The sequence below is a fragment of the Oncorhynchus mykiss genome, chromosome 16 (genome assembly GCF_013265735.2).
Source record: "Oncorhynchus mykiss isolate Arlee chromosome 16, USDA_OmykA_1.1, whole genome shotgun sequence".
NCBI lineage: Eukaryota > Metazoa > Chordata > Actinopteri > Salmoniformes > Salmonidae > Oncorhynchus > Oncorhynchus mykiss.
Genome location: NC_048580.1, coordinates 59,619,292 through 59,640,981, shown reverse-complemented (window position 1 = coordinate 59,640,981; position 21,690 = coordinate 59,619,292). Strand labels below are relative to the sequence as shown.

General features: G+C 40.6%; 1 protein-coding gene across 3 annotated transcripts in view; it reads left to right on the top strand.

Annotated features, from left to right (window-relative positions):
• Positions 1–253: 253 nt before the first annotated feature.
• LOC110492431 (transmembrane and coiled-coil domains protein 1) overlaps positions 254–21,690 on the top strand; it is a 99,342-nt gene continuing 77,905 nt past the window's right edge. Inside the window, exons 1-2 of one of the 3 annotated variants that reach the window (XM_036947423.1) lie at positions 322–377; positions 16,457–16,494. The gene's annotated coding sequence lies outside the window, so the exon portion shown is untranslated. Of the gene's footprint in view, positions 378–5,178; positions 5,324–16,456; positions 16,495–21,690 lie in introns of those variants that run through there. The other 2 variants (XM_036947421.1, XM_036947422.1) reach the window with 2 other exon arrangements.

Here is a 21,690-nt window from a genome sequence, read left to right as displayed (position 1 = left end):
ACCAGGAAACAGGCACAAGCTGGACATCAATAAAATCGAGTTCCTCTGTAACAATCAAGTTGAATAAAAAGTTTATATTAGATTATGAATACAATCATTACAAATCCTGCACAATATTCTAAAGAATGTTTTTGTTTCAATTACCAATATAGCTCGAGTAGCATATATAAATTATTGAAGCGTGTTTAGACTATATTCAATTGAGGATATTTTGCAGTGAGCTCCCCTAAACGAACCAAATGGTTTGGTCCGCCCGTGCCCTCTGCTGCTGTACGTCCTATTATTCCGACGTCAGCATGGGAGAGCGCAGAGAGGAGGGGTGGCGTTGCGTTGTGTTTGGACGTGTGTTGACTGTAGCAGTTTTTTTCATCTCCCATGTAAGTGTCAATTTACTGCTAAAGTTATCATCACTAAATGTAATGTAAATGTGTATAGTGTGACAGTTATTGAATCCGTTATGGTGCAATACTACGGCTTTTTTTAGACGTAACAGTTGTTTCTTTCGCCAAACCATGTTTCACAAGTCTTGGTTTATAATGACACAATCAAACAGGACTTCAAGCGCTGTCAACCTGTCTGTTTCAGTGATGCAGATTGTCCCTCACTATTCTAGCTCGCTACGTTATACACTTATATTGTATCAATACAATCCATTCGTAGGCTATCATTCAGCCACATGTTGATGTTGTAAATTTGTTACACTTCAATTACTGTAACGTTTCACTGTCATGTCAACGAAGCAAGTTGCTTGTTTACCATATATCACGAAGGAACCCTACATTTTTTTTATCTCCATCTGTGCTATGTTACAGACATTTGTTTGGCCAATAGTGTAACTTATACACTGTAATATCTGCTTTAATGTGTTAGTAGTTTAACATATTAAAAGCACTGCAAGCATCTTTTATTTCTGTGATAATTTGCTGTTTTTCTGTTTTGTCTCAAACGCATTAAGGAATAAATAAATACAATACATTCCACAAATTCACTTTTAACAAGGCATACCTGTTAATTTATATGCTTCAAAATAGCCACCTGCCTTGATGACAGCTTTGCACACTCTTGGCATTCTCTCAACCAGTTTCATGAGGTAGTCACCTGGAATGTGTTTCAATTAACAGGTGTACCTTGTTAAAAGTTAATTTGTGGATATGTTTTCCTTCTTAATGTTTGAGCCAATCAGTTGAGTTGTGACAAGGTAGGGGTGGTATACAAAAGATAGCCCTATTTGTTAAAAGACCAAGTCCATATTATTGCAAGAACAGCTGAAATAAGCAAAGAGAAACGACAGTCTATCATCACTTTAAGACATGAAAGTCCGTCAATCCAGAAAATGTCAATAATTTTGAAAGTTTCTTCAAGTGCAGTCGCAAAAACCACCAAGCGCTATGATGAAACTGGCTCTCATGAGTACTGCCACAGGAAAGGAAGACCCAGAGTTACCGGTGCTGCAGAGGATAAGTTCATTAGAGTTACCAGCCTCAGAAATCTCCAGGCTGTGTAAGGGCTATTTGACCAAGAAGGAGAATGATAGATTTCTGCATCAGATGACCTGGCCTCCACAATCACCTGAACTCAACTCAATTGAGATGGTTTGGAAATCTGTCCTTTGGTCTAATGAGTCCACAGAGTGAAGGAAAAGCAAGACTGTTGGAAAAGCATTCCAGGTGAAGCTGGTTGAGAGAATCCCAAGAGTGTGCAAAGCTGTCATCAAGGCAAAGGGTGGCTACTTTGAAGAATCTCAAATATAAAATATATTTTTATTTGTTTAACACTTTTTGGAATACTACATGATTCCATATGTGTTATTTCATAGTTTTGATGTCTTCACTATTATTCTACAATGTAGAAAATAGTGCAAATAAAGAAAAACCCTTGAATGAGTAGGTGTGTCCATACTTTTGACCGGTACTGTATATAGAACGACAAAGCTGTAAAACATTATCCTAAATATAAACCATCAACTTAGTGAATATGATTGATGTTTAGAATGAGGGTTTCAGCATGAAATATCATTTTTTGTATTTATTAATTAATCAATTAATTATTATTAATTTAATTAATTAATTAATTAATTTACTTGTATTTATTTTACTATATCAGTACTTATTTTTTTGTCAATGTTTTGGCATCAAACTGGTGGCAGTTGTGAAAAATGTCAATAGTTGGAAGAGTTGCAGAGTTAGTTGAAAATACTGCCATGTGTGTCCAAACTTTTGACTGGTACTGTGTGTGTGTGTGTGTGTGTGTGTGTGTGTGTGTGTATATGTATATATATGTATATATATGTATATATATATATATATATACAGTGCCTTGCGAAAGTATTCGGCCCCCTTGAACTTTGTGACCTTTTGCCACATTTCAGGCTTCAAACATAAAGATATAAAACTGTATTTTTTTGTGAAGAATCAACAACAAGTGGGACACAATCATGAAGTGGAACGACATTTATTGGATATTTCAAACTTTTTTAACAAATCAAAAACTGAAAAATTGGGCGTGCAAAATTATTCAGCCCCTTTACTTTCAGTGCAGCAAACTCTCTCCAGAAGTTCAGTGAGGATCTCTGAATGATCCAATGTTGACCTAAATGACTAATGATGATAAATACAATCCACCTGTGTGTAATCAAGTCTCCGTATAAATGCACCTGCACGGTGATAGTCTCAGAGGTCCGTTAAAAGTGCAGAGAGCATCATGAAGAACAAGGAACACACCAGGCAGGTCCGAGATACTGTTGTGAAGAAGTTTAAAGCCGGATTTGGATACAAAAAGATTTCCCAAGCTTTAAACATCCCAAGGAGCACTGTGCAAGCGATAATATTGAAATGGAAGGAGTATCAGACCACTGCAAATCTACCAAGACCTGGCCGTCCCTCTAAACTTTCAGCTCATACAAGGAGAAGACTGATCAGAGATGCAGCCAAGAGGCCCATGATCACTCTGGATGAACTGCAGAGATACTGCAGAGATATACAGCTGAGGTGGGAGACTCTGTCCATAGGACAACAATCAGTCGTATATTGCACAAATCTGGCCTTTATGGAAGAGTGGCAAGAAAGCCATTTCTTAAAGATATCCATAAAAAGTGTTGTTTAAAGTTTGCCACAAGCCACCTGGGAGACACACCAAACATGTGGAAGAAGGTGCTCTGGTCAGATGAATCCAAAATTGAACTTTTTGGCAACAATGCAAAACGTTATGTTTGGCGTAAAAGCAACACAGCTCATCACCCTGAACACACCATCCCCACTGTCAAACATGGTGGTGGCAGCATCATGGTTTGGGCCTGCTTTTCTTCAGCAGGGACAGGGAAGATGGTTCAAATTGATGGGAAGATGGATGGAGCCAAATACAGGACCATTCTGGAAGAAAACCTGATGGAGTCTGCAAAAGACCTGAGACTGGGACGGAGATTTGTCTTCCAACAAGACAATAATCCAAAACATAAAGCAAAATCTACAATGGAATGGTTCAAAAATAAACATATCCAGGTGTTAGAATGGCCAAGTCAAAGTCCAGACCTGAATCCAATCGAGAATCTGTGGAAAGAACTGAAAACTGCTGTTCACAAATGCTCTCCATCCAACCTCACTGAGCTCGAGCTGTTTTGCAAGGTCTCTCGATGTGCAAAACTGATAGAGACATACCCCAAGCGACTTACAGCTGTAATCGCAGCAAAAGGTGGCGCTACAAAGTATTAACTTAAGGGGGCTGAATAATCTTGCACGCCAAATTTTTCAGTTTTTGATTTGTTAAAAAAGTTTGAAATATCCAATAAATGTCGTTCCACTTCATGATTGTGTCCCACTTGTTGTTGATTCTTCACAAAAAAATAGTTTTATATCTTTATGTTTGAAGCCTGAAATGTGGCAAAAGGTCAAAGTTCAAGGGGGCTGAATACTTTCGCAAGGCACTGTATATACGTGATGGGATGTATAGACATTATGGACAGTATGTGGATAGAATATGTAGTATATCTGAAGAATACGTGGATAGAATAGTCTATGTACAGCAATAGTTGAATAGGATGGCCTTCACTAGAATACAGTATATACATATAAAATGGGTAAAACAGTATTAAAGTGACCTGAGTTCCATTACTAAAGTGACCAGTTGTCCATGTGTATGGGCAGTAGCCTCTAAGGTGTAGGGTTGAGTAACCGGGTGGTAGCCGGCTAATGACGGTGACTAAGTTCAGTGCAGCTTACAGGGTGGAAGCCTGGCTAGTGATGGCTATCTAACAGTCTGATGGCCTTGAGATAGAAGCTGTTTTTCAGTCTATGGATCCCAGCTTTGATACACCTACATTGATCTCGCCTTCTGCATGATAGTGGGGTGAACAGGCCATGGCTCAGGGGGCTGAAGTCCTTGATGATCTTCTTGGCCTTCCTGTGACATTGGGTGCGGTAGATGTCCTGGAGGGCAGGCAGTGTGCCCCCAGTGATGCGTTGGGCAGACCGTACCACCCTTTTAGAGCCCTGCAGTTGCGGACGGTGCAGTTGCCATACCAGGCGGTGATACAGCCAGACAGGATGCTCTCAATGGGGCATCCTGCTTCATAGTATATATACGGTTATGTGAGTGCCATGTAAGGCCCAGAGAGCTACAACCCATGACAACTACCAATTGTTGTTTACCATAGTGTATTTTTGTCTGTTTAAATAGCTAATGTAATTTAATTTTAGTTGGACACAACCATGAAACAAGTGGTTATGTGGGTGGCATCGAGAGAGAGAGAGAGAAACATGGAATTATTTTGAGGATTAGCAGTTGAATTTCTATTTTTTTTCCCTCCAGTGTTTTACAAGAAGACATGGGGGTTAAATTCTTGTTCTACTCCACAAAGAAGTAGGAAAACAAGCATCGATGATGATTTTAACTCAATGTTTTTTTGTATTGATCCACTTATTCAACCAATCTTTTTCTGCCAATCTCTTGCTCTCTATCATTTACACTCATACACAAAAACACACACAAGCAGAAGCAGGCGGAAATTATAAGTACAGTATCCCGGTATCTGTCTGCTAAGTGGCTGAGCGCATCGCTGCCCCTTCAGGGCGCTTCAGACACAGCCATTCATGTCTCACTCCGCTGGTCAGACCACCACGATGACGCTTGCCAGCCCTCCTCCCTCCCCATCCACCTCGCTCCCCTCTGCTCTGTTCACGTTGTGCCTGCCTGGTCTGGAGCTGCTGTGATTGTGAGCAGGCTGTGAAGCTGCTCTCTCTCTGTTTCTGTGATGCTCTGCCTGTGTGGTTGCCCGCGTTAGACTGAGGACCCATGATGTGATCTGACCATGGACTCTGCCTCTGTTTATGTGAGTGTGAAACGCCTTCAGAGTGTTGTATTTATTTACCCAGGCTGTTACCTGGCCAAATGAATGGAGCATTTGTAAACAGAGCCTGCCTCCCACACAACATAAGCACTTGTGTTGTTTAGATACAGGATAAGAATGTTAACATTGGCATTAATGTATTATGGTATTATTAGACACTGGTAAGTAACTGATAGAGGGAGTTATTGTTTGAGTACATACAGGTAGACAGATTGCTGTTGGACTCAAAGCAAATCAAATGTTATTGTTCACATACACATATTTAGCAGATGTTATTGCGGGTGCAGTGAAATGCTTGTAAAGAGAACAACATTCAGTGTTTTGTTAGTGATGAATGGATGGGGAAGAGAAGAGACTGTTTTGACTGGGTTGTTATAAATGGTGGGCAGAGGTAGTGTTGTTTGAGGTGTCACTGTGGAACTTGGCTTTGGCTTGTGGTTTCTGGATGCTTATGTGGTTTCATATCTTTAGTTCAGGTAATGAAGGCTGACTGAATGAGATGTGTGACCATTATTTTTCTCTTTCAGTTTGAAATATGTGACAGGAACGTGACAAACAATATGGCGATATAGATCGCTTTCTAACTAACGTAGGCCTATTACTTTATTCTTTTTTGAAGGTAACTTTTTTTCCACATATTCTTAATTGATCACTACAATTCACTTCCCTAGCCAAAAGCCCTGGAACAGCACTGTCTGGTTGAGCTGGAGAGGAAGTGGCCACTGGTCTCTGAGAGGAAACAGATTCATCTGGGTGGAACAGAACATAACTATGTTTCTCTGTCATACCTTCCCACAGTGCTGTGGTGCGCTGTCTGAAAAGGCCACAGAGCAGCTTGGCACCTCTAATTTTAGTCCCGTCAAGGCTGTGAAGCTTGCTGGCAAACCAGCCATGCTTATGCTCGGTTCGTTTGGTCTATATATATATATATATATATATATATATATATATATATATATATATATATATATATATATATATATATATATTCCACAAATTTCTTGTTAACAAACTATAGTTTTGGCAAGTCGGTTAGGACATATACTTTGTGCATGACAATTTTTCCAACAATTGTTTACAGAGATTATTTCACTTATAATTCACTATCACAATTCCAGTGGGTCAGAAGTTTAGACATTAAGTTGACTGACTTTAAACAGCTTGGAAAAATCCAGAAAATGATGTCATGGCTTTAGAAGCTTCTGATAGGCTAATTGACATCATTTGAGTCAATTGGAGGTGTTCCTGTGGATGTATTAAGGCCTACCTTCAAACTCAGTGCCTCTGCTTGACATCCCGGGAAAATCAAAATAAATCAGCCAAGACCTCAGAAAAACAATTGTAGACCTCCATAAGTCTGGTTCATCCTTGGGAGCAATTTCCAAATGCCTGAAGGTACCACGTCCATCTGTACAAACAATAGTACGCAAGTATAAACACCATGGGACCACACAGCCATCATACCGCTCAGGAAGGAGACGCATTCTGTCTCCTAGAGATGAACGTACTTTGGTGCAAAAAGTGCAAATCAATCCCAGAACAACAGCAAAGGACATTGTGAAGATTCTGGAGGAAACAAGTACAACGTATCTATATCCACAGTTAAACAAGTCCTATATCGACATAACCTGAAAGGCCACTCAGCAAGGAAGAAGCCACTGCTCCAAAACCACCATATGTTACGGTTTTCTTGCGGTGAAGGAGAGGAGGACCAAAATGCAGAGTGGTTATTTTGATTCATGGTTCTTTAACTAAGAAACTACACATGAACAAACAAAACAAGAACCGTGAAAACCTAAACAGCCTATTTGGTGCAAACAAACACAGAGACCGGAACAATCACCCACGAAACACTCAAAGAATATGGCTGCCTAAATATGGTTCCCAATCAGAGACAACGATAAACACCTGCCTCTGATTGAGAACCACTCCAGACAGCCATAGACTATTCTAGATAACCCCACTGTACCACAATCCCAATACCTACAAAAACCTTAAGACAAAACACACCACATAATAAACCCATGTCACACCCTGGCCTGACCAAAATAATAAAGAAAACACAAAATACTAAGACCAGGGCGTGACACCATAACAAAAACAGACTACGGTTTACAACTGCACAAGAACAAATATCATACTTTTTGGAGAAACGTCCTCTGGTCTGATGAAAAAAAATAGAACTGTTTGGCCATAATGACCATCGTTATGTTTGGAGGGAAGAGGGGGAGGCTTGCAAGCCGAAGAATACCATCCCAACCGTGAAGCACGGCGATGGCAGCATCATGATGTGTAGGTGCTTTGCTGCAGGAGGGACTGGTGCACTTCACAAAATAGATGGCATCATGAGGATGGAAAATTATGTGGATATATTGATGCAACATCTCAAGACATCAGTCAGAAAGTTAAAGCTTGGTCGCCAAATGGACAATGACCCCAAGCATACTTCCAAAGTTGTGGAAAAATGGCCTAAGAACAAAGTCAAGGTATTGGAGTTTTTAGGTATTATAATTGTAATAATTTAAGGTAATTCTACCAAATACTAATTGAGTGTATGTAATCTTCTGACCCACTGGGAATGTGATGAAAGAAATAAAAGCTGCAATATATAATTCTCTCTACTATTATTCTCACATTTCACATTCTTAAAATAAAGTGGTGATCCTAACTGACCTAACACAGGGACTTTTTACTCGGATTAAATGTCAGGAATTTAAAAAACGGAGTTTACATGTATTTGGCTAAGGTGTATGTAAACTTCTGACTTCAACTCTATATACACACACACACACTACCATTCAAACGTTAGGGGTCACTTAGATATTTCATTGTTTAAAAAAAAAAGAAAAGCACATTTAAAATAAAATAGATCAGAAATACAGTGTTCACATTGGTAATGTTGTAAATGACTATTGTAGCTGGAAACAGCTTATTTTTTATGGAATATCTACGTAGGCGTACAGAGGCCCATTATCAGCGACCATCACTCCTGTGTTCCAATGGCACGTTGTGTTAGCTAATCCAAGTTTATCATTTTAAAAGGCTAACTGATCATTAGAAAACCCTTTTGCAATTATGTTAGCAAACCTGAAAACTGTTATGTTGATTTAAAGAAGCAATAAAACTGGCCTATTTTAGACTAGTTGATTATCTGGAGCATCAGCATTTGTGGGTTCAATTACAGGCTCAAAATGGCCAGAAACAAAGATATTTCTTCCAAAACTCGTCATCAGATGACTTGGTCTCCACAATCACCCGACCTCAATCCAATTGAGATGGTCTGGGATGAGTTGGACTGCAGAGTGAAGGAAAAGCAGCCAACATATGTGGGAACTCCTTCAAGACTGTTGGAAAAGCATTCCAGGTCACTACCTCGTGAAGCTGTTTGAGAGAATGCCAAGAGTGTGCAAAGCAGTCAAGGCAAAGGGATGCTACTTTGAAGAATCATAAATATAAAACATATTTAGATTTTTTTGAACACTTTTTTGGTTACTACATGATTCCATGTCTGTTATTTCATAGTTTTGATGTCTTCCTAGTATTCTACAATGTAGAAAATAGTACAAATTATGAAAAATGAGTAGGCGTGTCCAAACTTTTGACTGGTACTGTATATATTATCTTATAGTAAATGCTGCGGCCCTCGATTGTCAAGGTGTCCTCGAGGTCAAGCACTAAACAGGGTAATGTATTTTAAAGAGCGACTGCCCCTACAAATAAACAAATCCCTTTGAAAACGGCATATGTGGCATCAATATGAGTTAGACGCATTTATACTAATGTCAAAATTGGCTAGAAAGTGTAAATAGGATAATTTTGGACATAAAGTCAGTTTCGTCTAAAATGGAGTTTGGAACCTCAGTGCGTCACAACGAGTAAATTTAAGCCTGGGTTACAATTATGTCAGCAAATTGCCCCTTCGCCCATGTCGCTTCCCTTCATTGAATGGGGCGCCGTTGTTTCATCGCCACCATCCTTAAAAGCCCTATACGGATTGACCATGCATTGCAGTGCTTCCAGCAGAATGAACAGCCAACAACAATGGTTTGCATGCCCTGCCGAAGGACCTTATATCATGCGGAATAGGTGGTTGGAGTTCATTGTATACTGGTAGATAGACGATAGACTACTGATTATGTATCTATATAATGGGATTAGTCACTCTTTTATTTTAATAATCATTATCACCATCATCGCTAGCATAGCTGATGTTAGGTAGCTAGCTACCAACTAGGTCTAACGTATAATAGTTAATCAACATTTTAAGCTAAGCATTCTGATCTGTTGCATTAGCCTCATTGCTTTTGACATGTTTTGATGTACAGTAGGCCTAGTTGAATGAATTTTGGATTTATCGTTCCAGAACTGTCCCAGTCTGCTTGAACCGTCCCAGACATATTTTGTTATCGTCCCCAGGACGATGGGATGCCATTCATTTCCAGTTCTAGCTCCATATCCAGAAAGAATACCCTGTTGGATGATTATTTTGTATTTTTGTCCCTTGCTGTGTTGGCTATAGTAATGACTGGTAGGACTGGGGGCAGTCAGGATACAATGAATGAGGCTAACAAGAATTATGAGGAAGAAGTATGTAGGTAGCTAGTGCTAGTTAATTAATTTGTTGTTCTCAAATCACTTGTCATGACTGCAGTGGTGAAGTGGTTATACTCTAACTTTGACCATAACTTTCCAAAGAGCCTGCTCGGCAAAGGAAAGGTGCCTTGCGTGAAAACTGATGTGAGAAACAGTGACATACACTCTGAATGACCTACAATTATAAATCCCAGGCCAAACCAAGATTGTACTTTGAAAGTAGGCTAATAGTAGGCCTACTACTGAAACATATAACTGAGGCTGTCAACTTAGTCCAAATGTTTTTCAAAGTCACACTTTTGTAATAGAACACCCAATTTGTTGTTTTTCTAAGTCTATAACAATGCTTAAACCACATCAGAAGACCACTAGTGAGATCTGGGAAAAAATGTAAGTAATTCATTTTTGTGTAGTTACCCTTTAAAGTGGAACTGGCACCATTTTAACATGCTGTCAGGGGAATATGAGCCTGCTGTTTCTTCTGCAGCTTGCCTGCCAATGCAGGCTTGTCCCAACCCACGTTTTGACAACTGGATTGGAACTTCCCTGCTTGCCCGCCTATTTGATCAATGCCAAAATACATTTGTGACCGACCGTCTCAATTCGGTCCTATGTAGCGAAATTTTTAATTGTTTTTTACATTGGATAAAAGGAAAGACTCAGAGATAGAAAATTGTATATAATACACTGCAGTTGAGGAACAATGGGAAAGTGATTCTGCTATGAAAGTTGATAAACTAGTAACACCACTTTTGAGAAAATGGCCCTAAAATGTTTTGGTACACGTACTGGAGAGCTCTTCTTTGTCTACACGCATTCAGCATCGTTCACACTGTCACGATCGTCGTATGGAGTAGAAGGTGAGGACCAAAACGCAGCGTGGTTAGTATACATTCTTCTTTATTGAAGAAAGAACATGAAGTAAACTGAACCAAAACAATAAACGAATAACAACCGTGAAGCTATAATAAGAAAAATCTGCTGACACAAGCAACTAACATAGACATAGATAATCACCCACAAAGTACCCACAGAATATGGCTGCCTAAATACGGTTCCCAATCAGAGACAACGACAGACAGCTGCCTCTAATTGAGAACCAATCTAGGCAACCATATACATACAATTCACCTAGAAAGGAAACAGCCCCATAAACATACAAAACCCCTAGACAAGTCAAACAACACATACATCACCCATGTCACACCCTGACCTAACCAAAATAACAAGGAAAACAAAGAATACTAAGGTCAGGGTGTGACACACACCCTCTTAACCTTTCTGATCTCCCCATCCCGGATCCGGGTTCGTGAATACAGACTCAAGCTCATTACCATAACGCAACGTTAACTATTCATGAAAATCGCAAATGAAATGAAATAAATATGCTAGCTCTCAAGCTTAGCCTTTTGTTAACAACACTGTCATCTCAGATTTTCAAAATATGCTTCTCAACCATTGCAAAACAAGCATTTGTGTAACAGTATTGATGGCTAACGTAGCATTTAGCATTAGCATTCAGCTGGCAACATTTACACAAAAAAACAGAAAAGCATTCAAAAAAATCATTTACCTTTGAAGAACTTCAGATGTTTTCAATGAGGAGACTCTCAGATAGCAAATGTTCAGTTTTTCCTGAAAGATTATTTGTTTAGGACAAATCGCTCCGTTTTCTGCGTCACGTTTAGCTATGAAAAAACCCCTGTATCCAGGATTGTGTAAATCTATCAGCAAGCTCATTAGCATAACACAACGTTAACTATTTATGAAAATCGCAAATGAAATGAAATAAATATGCCATCTCTCAAGCTTAGCCTTTTGTAAACAACACTGTCATCTCAGATTTTCAAAATATGCTTCTCAACCATAGGAAAACAATAATTTGTGTAAAAGTAGCTAGCTAGAGTTAGCATTTCGCGTTAGCATTTAGCGTTAGCATTAGCGTTAGCATCCAGCACGCAACATTAACAAAAACATAAAAGCCTTCAAATAAAATCATTTACCTTTGAAGAACTTCTGATGTTTTCAATGAGGATACTCTCAGTTAGATAGCAGATGCTCAGTTTTTTTTTTTTGAAAACATGGCAAACGTTGTTTAGAATCAATCATCAAGGTGTTTTTCACATATCTCTTCATTGATACATCGTTCTTGGACACATGCTTTCTCCCCTGAATCAAATGGTAAAGTAGAAGCAGCTGGCAATTGCGCACCGAATTCGACGCAGGACACCAGGCGGACACTTGGAAAATGTAGTCTCTTATGGTCAATCTTCCAATGATATGCCTACAAATACGTCACAATGCTGCTAAGACCTTGGGCGAACGACAGAAAGTGTAGGCTCATTCGTTGCGCAATCACAGCCATATAAGGAGAGAATGGAAAACAGAGCTTCAGAAATTCTGCTAATTCCTGGGTGATGCATCATCTTGGTTTCGCCTGTAGAATGAGTTCTGGGGCACTTACAGACAAAATCTTTGCAGATTCTGAAACTTCAGAGTGTTTTCTTTCCAAAACTGTCAAGAATATGCATAGTCAAGCATCTTTTCGTGACAAAATATCGCGCTTGAAACGGGAATGTTTTTTATCCAAAAATGAAATAGCGCCCCTAGAGCTCTAACAGGTTAAACTGCACATGTGAGGCCATGTGCTAAACAGCGTGAGTAAGGTACTGTAATAAACAACCAATGCTTTCAAGACTAAAAGTGGTGAAAATAGTAGCAGAAATACACTTTATATAGTCCATGTCCTATATCCTAATTTGTCTTTGGTAAACGCACATTATATCAAATAAAAATCAAACTGTATTTGTCACATTCATAGGATACAGATGGTGTAAACGGTTCAATGAAATGATTACTTGCATGTTTGCATCGTAGCATGTCAAAAATAGAAAGTGTCCAGATAAATATTTCATAATTATTAGATTACTCTTACCCAGACACACTTGTCTAAATTGATGGGTCATGTGAAATAAATGCTATAACCCCCCCCCCCCCCCCCCCAGCCACATCTAGCTAAGTGGATTGGTCACTATTGTCTAGACATGTCCACATGTTCATGAAATACAATACATGACTGTAATCATCTGGTGAAGTGGAGTCTTTTGTTTAGACAATTAACCTAATGGTGCTTTCAAGACAACTGGGAACTTGAAAAGATGTGAGGTCAAATCATGATGCCAGTGATCTTCAGCTCGGAAAGTCGGGGCTCTAGAAAGAGGTTTCCAGTTGTCTTGAATGCACTGAAGACGGAAGTCGGAGATTTCCGAGTTCCCAGTTGTTTTGAACATGGCAATAATCCAAAACCATACTGATTGTCATAGTTAGCCATGCATGAATCTGCAGGTAGCTACAGCTAACCAACTAAGTTCAATGTTAGCTAACTAGCTAACATTAGGCTATAACTAGCAATGCGAATGGATTTCTGAGATGCAAATAATATATGGAGAGCAGTAGCAACTCTTTTGCAGTTCGGGGTAGAATGGATTTTTTTACACATACTGTACTGAGCAGCTCATGTTATAGACAGAATTTCGCTACATGGCAGACCAATCTGAACTCATCTCTCAGCATGTCCAGCCCATCCATTTTCTCATCCAATCATGGCTAGGAGCAGGGTCCTGTCTTTTTCCGTGGCTAAACCAACTAGGCTTGTAATATAACAGTTTTATTCGTATTTACAGATGGCATACAAGTTTTTTATTAAGGCACATGAAAGTTGCATGTTCCAGAAAACATTTATTTTTGGCAGAAAATGCCAACATTCAAATGCCTCTCCTTTGAAGTAGTGATGTGCTACATACGCCTAGTTTCCTGAAACAAGTCACATTTGATTGAGTCCAATATACATTTGATTGACAACTAAGGGTCCGGTCGTAAATTACCTCCAATATGCTCTGGGTTGTTAGTAAATTCAGAGTGTTGTCAGATTGTCTGTTCGTGAATTCAGACCCACTGCTCTATTGACACTGGACACTCTGGCCGAGGAGTAGGGTTGATCTGAGCAATGGCAGTCAAGCACCCAACCTAACTGGCTAAAGTTGGCTAGCTTGCTAACTACTTCCAGACACAAATGAGAGAACACCTCACTCTGGCCATTTTACTCACCCTAGCAGAGCTGGTTAGGCTGTTAACATGTTATCTAGAGCGTTAGTGACTAACTGTGCTGCTTGTAACAATGTAATTACTTTATTTGCTGACGTTTACTGATACAGTTCATATTTAGCGAGTGTTGCGTGCTCGTACATTCATCAGGGATTCTGCACTTTGGCATACACAGAGCAGAGTGCTCTGAAATCGAAGAGGTAGCCAGAGTGAATCTACGAACACACCCTGGATAACAGTTGTTCAAGTTCAGCATAGCTAGCTAACTAGTAATCATGATATCAGGTAGCCATAGGCACTAAACAGGCTAATTAATGTCTTTTAAAGAGCGACTGCCCCTAAAAATCCACTAATCCCATTGAAAACGGCCTATGTGACATCGATATGAGTCAGAAACATTTATTCTATTGTCAGCATTGACTACAAAGTGTAAATAGGATCATTTTGGTCATAACACCAGTCTCATCTAAAACAGAGTTTGGAACCCCATTACCACCAGAAAAATACAGATAGGCACAATATCTGTATCGGCATTGTTATATTAGCATAACACTGCTTCTATGGTATTATGTAAAGGGTGTTTATTCTACACGGACCTGTTACTAAATTTGAAAGTTATCAAAACTTTCAAGCTAGAAAAAAATGAGTAGCTTGCGATATGTTTAATTTTTTAATGCTATAAATGGTTGGAAACTCAATTTTTAGAAAATCTACATAAATTCTTGAATTTCATTCTTCTCATATTACTCTGTAGGCTACTAACCTATTCAAAGCTTCCTCCGGCATCTCACCATACATCTGCCTGTAGTTATTTAACTCAATCTTTAGAGGGTTTGTTTGTGTCACGACTTCCGCCAAAGTCGGCTCCTCTCCTTGTTCAGGAAGCGTTCCGCGATCGACGTCACCGGCTTTCTATCCATCGCCACTCCATTTCTCATATGTCCATTTGTTTTGTCTTGTTCCATACATACCTGGTTTTAATTTCCCAATCAATCTACATGTATTTAGTCCTCTGTTTCCCATCATGTCTTTGTGTAATTGTTTATTGTAATGTGGTTTGGTCAGGCGCATTACTTTTGTTATATTCCGTGGTTTTGGCACTTGTATGTTTTTATGTGCTGGCTTGTTGGAACGGAATTAAAGTGTGTCTGTTTGCTACGCTCTGCTCTCTTGCACCTGACTTCGCCTCCGCTACACACGCCTTGTGTTAGAGTGGGAGGAAATGGCTGTGGGAAAGGTTCTGACACATGGGTGTGTCTTGGTGGTGGCAAGGACACACCCAATAAATACTCACATCAAACCACACTCCCATGCCAACTCGTGTTTGGCTCTGTCATGGCCACCAGCATTTCTTGAGGAGCAAGCCTAAAAACAAGGTCAAATCAGCCGGTGCAGTTCCCCTTTAATAGGAATAGCACCCTTTTTTTCAATTTTCGCCTAAAATGACACACCCAAATCTAACTGCCTGTGGCTCAGGCCCTGAAGCAAGGATATGCATATTCTTGGTATCATTTAAAAGGAAACACTTTGAAGTTTGTGGAAATGTGAATTGAATGTAGGAGAATATAACACAATAGATCTGGTAGAAAAATATACAAAGAAGAAAAAAAGTTTTTTTCTAACACCATCTTTGAAATGCAAGAGAAAGGTCCCGGTTGTAATTCCGATGGTGTCCACTAGATTGCAGCAGTGCATGTGCAAAGTTTCAGACTAGTAACTTGAAGTATGAGCGAACTACATGACAATTAGTGTGTAGTTACCCAGGTGTATTTGGGCGAATTGTGAAAGAGACATTTGCATTCATATTACATTTTTCTGCAAGAATATAGTCAAATCTGTATACTTCGACTTTGATTTAGCTTTTCCAGTTTTAATAGCCATATTATAAGTTCAACATTTGCAAAACAACCAGTTTTCATAACATCATAACTCTGAATATTCTTATAAGTGTTGTCCAAAAGGAAAAGGCATGCTGTCGCAAAAGGTTGGCAGCTACATTTTGCGACATATACAGGGTTTCCAGATACTCCCGTAAAGCCCAGCACATTGGCTATCTAGCTAGCTTTATTTGATCTCGATTGGAGATTATTTGACAAAGATACAGTCGATCAAATGAAGACCTACCGCATCATTGGCGTGCCATGAAGGTGTCGCTCTCTGACCAAATTTGGTGTCCTATAGGATATACTGCACCCCTAATGATATAGTGAAGTCTGGTTACATTCTAGGATCTCTGAGGAATACATACGAATGTCATTTGACTGGTTGAAACAACGTTTTGGGTTAGACTTTCACAGATTCCTTTCTTTGCAAATTGAACTCGTGTAAATACAAAATAGATCGTGCATGCTATATGGACCTTTTTAGGATTTGAAAAAGGATTTTATCTAACAAAATGACACTTCATTTTATCTCTAGGACCCTTTGGATGATAAATCAGAGTAAGATTTCAGAATGTAAGTACACATTTCACCTTCAGAGGTGAATTTATCAAAGCTATTGTGGTGAAAAAAAGTGTTTGTTGTTCTTTGTCAAACAATAGCATGGCTTTTTTTCGAAGGTAATAGTTACTGTAAATTGGACAGTGCAGTTATATTAACAAGAATTGCCGCTTTCGGCCTCTAAAATCTGCGATCTGGACACAAGGCGCTGCATGATATACAAATGTCCCATTGACAGAACGCCTATCCCTAAGAACTTTTAACAGGGTGCAGTGTCAATTCTTTCTTTCTCATGACACTGTTTAACTAAGAGCTCTATGACATGTTTGGCATGCACTCTGCCAGAACAAATACAAACCAACCGTGGATCCTCAAACAGTGACAATGTACTGTCTGCCTGACAACTCTTCAGGGAGGCCACATAGCTGTGTCCGAGCCCACAGGTATAACTGAAGCTCTGGCATTTCTCTGTCTACTGCACCTCTTTTCTCATACGTTGGTTTGTGTGTGTGTGCGTGCGCGCGTGTATGTGTGTTAGTGTGCATGTGTATTCTGGTTCGTCTTGTTCCTGGAAAGTTATAGACTTGGCAGTAAAGGCTCCCTGTCGGTTTCATATATCAGGATAGGGCGTCATACCTGGTGTTACCTATCCATTCACCCCCAACCCCCACAAATCACCTACAGTGCCTTCAGAAAGTATTCATACCCCTTGACTTATTCAACATTTTCTTCTGTTATATCCTTAAATCAAAATGGATTAAATAGATTTCACCCATCTACACACAATACCTCATAATGTCGTCTTAGTAAGCAACTCCAGTGTTTTAGGTTATTGTCCTGCTGAAACGTGAATTTGTCTCCCAGTGTCTGTTGGAAACAGACTGAGCCAGGTTTTCCTCTAGGATTTTGCCTGTGCTTATTTATCTCTATTCTGTTTAAACAATCCTACAAGCATACCCATAAATATTTGTCAATAACTGCTGGTGCACAATGTCTAATTTTAAGGAATTATTGAGGTATTGCTCGCCTTAGGTAGAGTACCTCATGATAAGCTGTAGACCACACTATCTACCAAGAGAGTTCTCATCTATATTATCATAGCTGTCTATATAGCACCACAAACCGATGCTGGTACTAAGACCGCACTCAACGAGCTGTATAAGGCCATAAGCAAACAAGAAAATGCTCATCCAGAAGCAGCGCTCCCAGGGGCCCGGGGACTTCAATGCAGACAAACTTACATCCGTTTGACCTCATTTCTACCAGAATGTCACATGTGCAGCCAGAGGAAAATAAATTATATACCTCCTTTACTCCACACACAGAGACGCATATAAAGCTCTCCCTCGCCCTCCATTTGGCAAATCTGACCATAACTTTATCCTCCTAATTCCTGCTAACAAGCAAAAACTAAAGCAGGAAGTGCCAGTGACTCGCTCAATACAGAAGTGGTCCAATGACACAGATGGCACGCTACAGGACTGTTTTGCTAGCACAGACTGGAATATGTTCCGTGATTCATCCAATGGCATTGAGGATACCACCTCAGTCACCGGCTTCATCAATAAATGCATGGAGGATGTCGTCCCCACAGTGACTGTATGTACATATCCCAACCAGAAGCCATGGTTTACAGGCAACATCCACACCAAGCTATAGGCTAGAGATGCCGCTTTCAAGGAGCGGGACACTAATCGGGACGCTTATTAGAAATCCTGCTATGCCCTCAGACGAACCATCAAACAGGCAGTGTCAATACAGGACTAAGATTAAATCCTACTACACCGGCTCTGATGTTCGGCGGATGTGGCAGGGCTTGCATACTACGAACTACAAAGGGAAACCCAGCCACGAGCTCCCCAGTGACACGAGCCTACCAGACGAGATAAATGCCTTTTTATGCTTCGAGGTGAGCAATAATGAAGCATGCATGAGAGGATCAGCTGTTCCGATGTGAGTAAGACCTTTAAACATGTCAACATTCACAAAGCTGTGAGGCCAGATGGATTACCAGGGCGTGTACTCAGAGCATGCCCGGACAAACTGGCAAGTGTCTTCACTGACATTTTCAACCTCTCTCTGACCGAGTCTGTAATACCCACATGTTTCAAGCAGACCACCATAGTCCTTGTGCCCAAAAATGCGACGTTAACCTGCCTAAATGACTACCTCCCCGTAGCACTCCTGTCGGTAGCCATGAAGTGCTTTGAAAGGCTGGTCATGGCTCACGTCAGCACCATCATCCCTGAAACCCTAGACCCACTCCAATTCGCATACCGCCCCAACAGATCCACAGATGACACAAACTCAATCGCACTCTATACTGCCCTTTCTCACCTTGACAAAAGGAACACCTATGTGAGAATGCTGTTCATTGACTACAGCTCAGCGTTCAACACCATGGTGCCCACAAAGCTCATCACTAAGCTAAGGACCCTGGGACTAAACACCTCCCTCTGCAACTGGATCCTGGACGTCCTGACGGACCGGCCCCAGGTGGTAAGTGTAGGTAACAACACATCCGCCACGCTGATCCTCAACACCGGTTCCCCTCAGTGGTGCGTGCTTAGTCCCCTCCTCTACTCCCTGTTCCCCCACGACTGCGTGGCCAAGTACGACTCCAACACCATCATTAAGTTTGCTGATGACACAACAGTGCTAGGTCTGATCACCGACAACGATGAGACAGCCTATAGAGAGGAGGTCAAAGACCTGCCAGGCAAAGATCTGCCTGGACAACAACCTCTCCCTCAATGTGAGCAAGACAAAGGAGTTGATTGTGGACTACAGGAAAAGGAGGGCAAAACAGGCCCTTATTTACATCGATGGGGCTGCAGTGGAGCAAGTCGAGAGTTTGAAGTTTCTTAGTGTCCACAACACCAACAAACTATCATGGTCACATCACCAACAAACTATCATGGGCCATACACACCAAGACAGTTGTGAAGAGGACACTACAACACCTTTTCCCCCTCAAGAGACTGAAACGATCTGGCATGGGTTCCCAGATCCTCAAAAAGTTCTACAGCTGCATAATCGAGAGCATCTTGACTGGTTGCATCACCACCTGGTATGGAAACTGCTTGGAATCTGACCCTAAGGTGCTACAGAGGTTAATGGGAAATGCATACGGCCCAATACATCACCAGGCGGTGTCAGAGAAAGGCCTAAAAAATGGTCTAAGATTCTAGTCACCCAAGTCATAGACTGTTCTCTCTGCAAACGCATGGCAAGCGGTACCGGAGTGCCAGTCTAGGTTCCACCCTTTGTTTTTACTCGGCTACTACTCGCTGTTTATCATCTATGCATAGTCACTTTCCCTCTTCCTACATGCACAAATTACCTTGATTCATCTGCACATTTACTCAGTACCTGTCACGACTTCCACCGAAGTCGGCTCCTCTCCTTGTTCGGGCGGCGTTCGGCGGGCGACGTCACCGGCCTTCTAGCCATCACCCCTCTATTTTTCATTGTTACATTTGTTTTGTCTTGTTCCCTGCACGCCTGGTTTACATTCCCTAATCACGTATATACAATATGTTCCTCTGTTCCCCCCCATATCCTTGTGTGGAATTGTTTTGTTACATGTTCAGTGTGTCACGCCAGGCTGGTTATTTCCCCCCTGGGTATTCTTGTTTAACCCATAGGAGGTTGGATTATTTTACGTTTGTTTTTGTATTTTACGTTTGTCTTTTGCATTTTGGCTGGAGGTTTGACGCTGTTGCGCCCGTTTGTTGTGCTTCTGCCCAATAAAGAGTGCGCCTGATCACAACTTTCTGCTCTCCTGCACCTGACTTCAAACACCAGTAGCGCATACGCTGACAGTACCGGTACCCCCTGTATATAGCCTCGTTATTGTTATGTAATTCTACAGTGTTACATTTAATTTTTACTTTATTTTATTTAGTAAATATTTTCTTTATTATTTTCTTGCACTGCACTTGCACTGTCGGTTAAGGGCTTGTAAGTAAACATTTCACTGTAAGGTGTCACTGTTGTATTCAGCGTATGTGACAAGTAAAATATGATTTGATTTAAAAATGATGTACAGTTGAAGTCGGAAGTTTACATGCACTTAGGTTGGTGTCATTAAAACTAGTTTTTCAACCACTCCACAAATGTCTTGTTAACAAACTATGGTTTTGGCAAGTCGGTTAGGACATATACTAGTCCTAATTTTTCCAACAATTGTTTACAGACAGATTATTTCACTTATAATTCACTGCATCACAATTCCAGTGGGTCAGAAGTTTACATACACTAAGTTGACTGTGCCTTTTAAACAGCTTGGAAAATTACAGAAAATTATGTCATGGCTTTAGAAGCTTCTGATAGGCAAATTGACATCATTTGAGTCAATTGGAGGTGTACCTGTGGATGTATTTCAAGGCCTACCTTCAAACTCAGTGCCTTTTTGCGTGACATCATGGGACAATCAAGAAATCAGTCAATACCTCAGAAAAACAATTGTAGACCTCCAAAAGTCTGGTTCATCCTTGGGAGAAATTTCCAAACGCCTGAAGGTACCACGTTCATCTGTACAAACAATAATACGCAAGTATAAACACCATGGGACCGTGCAGCCGTCATACCGCTCAGGAAGGAGACACGTTCTGTCTCCTAGAGATGAACGTACTTTGTTGCGAAAAGTGCAAATTAATCTCAGAACAACAGCAAAGGACCTTGTGAAGATGCTGGAGGAAACAGGTACAAAAGTATCTATATCCACAGTAAAATGAGTCCTATATCGACATAACCTGAAAGGCCGCTCAGCAAGGAAGAAGCCACTGCTCCAAAACCGCCATGAAAAAAAGCCAGACTACGGTTTGTAACTGCACATGGGGACAAAGATCGTACTTTTTGGAGAAATGTCCTCTGGTCTGATGAAACAAAAATAGAACTGTTTGGCCATAATGACCATCGTTATGTTTGGAGGAAAAACGGGGAGGCTTGCAAGCCGAAGAACACCATCCCAACCGTGAAGCACGGGGGTGGCAGCATCATGTTGTGGGGGTGCTTTGCTGCAGGAGGGACTAGTGCTCTTCACAGAATGGATTGCATCGTGAGGAGGAAAATTATGTGGATATCTTGAAGCAACATCTCAAGACATCAGTCTGGAAGTTAAAGCTTGGTCGTAAATGGGTCTTCCAAATGGACAATGACCCCAAGCATACTTCCAAATTTGTGACAAAATGGCTTAAGGACAACAAT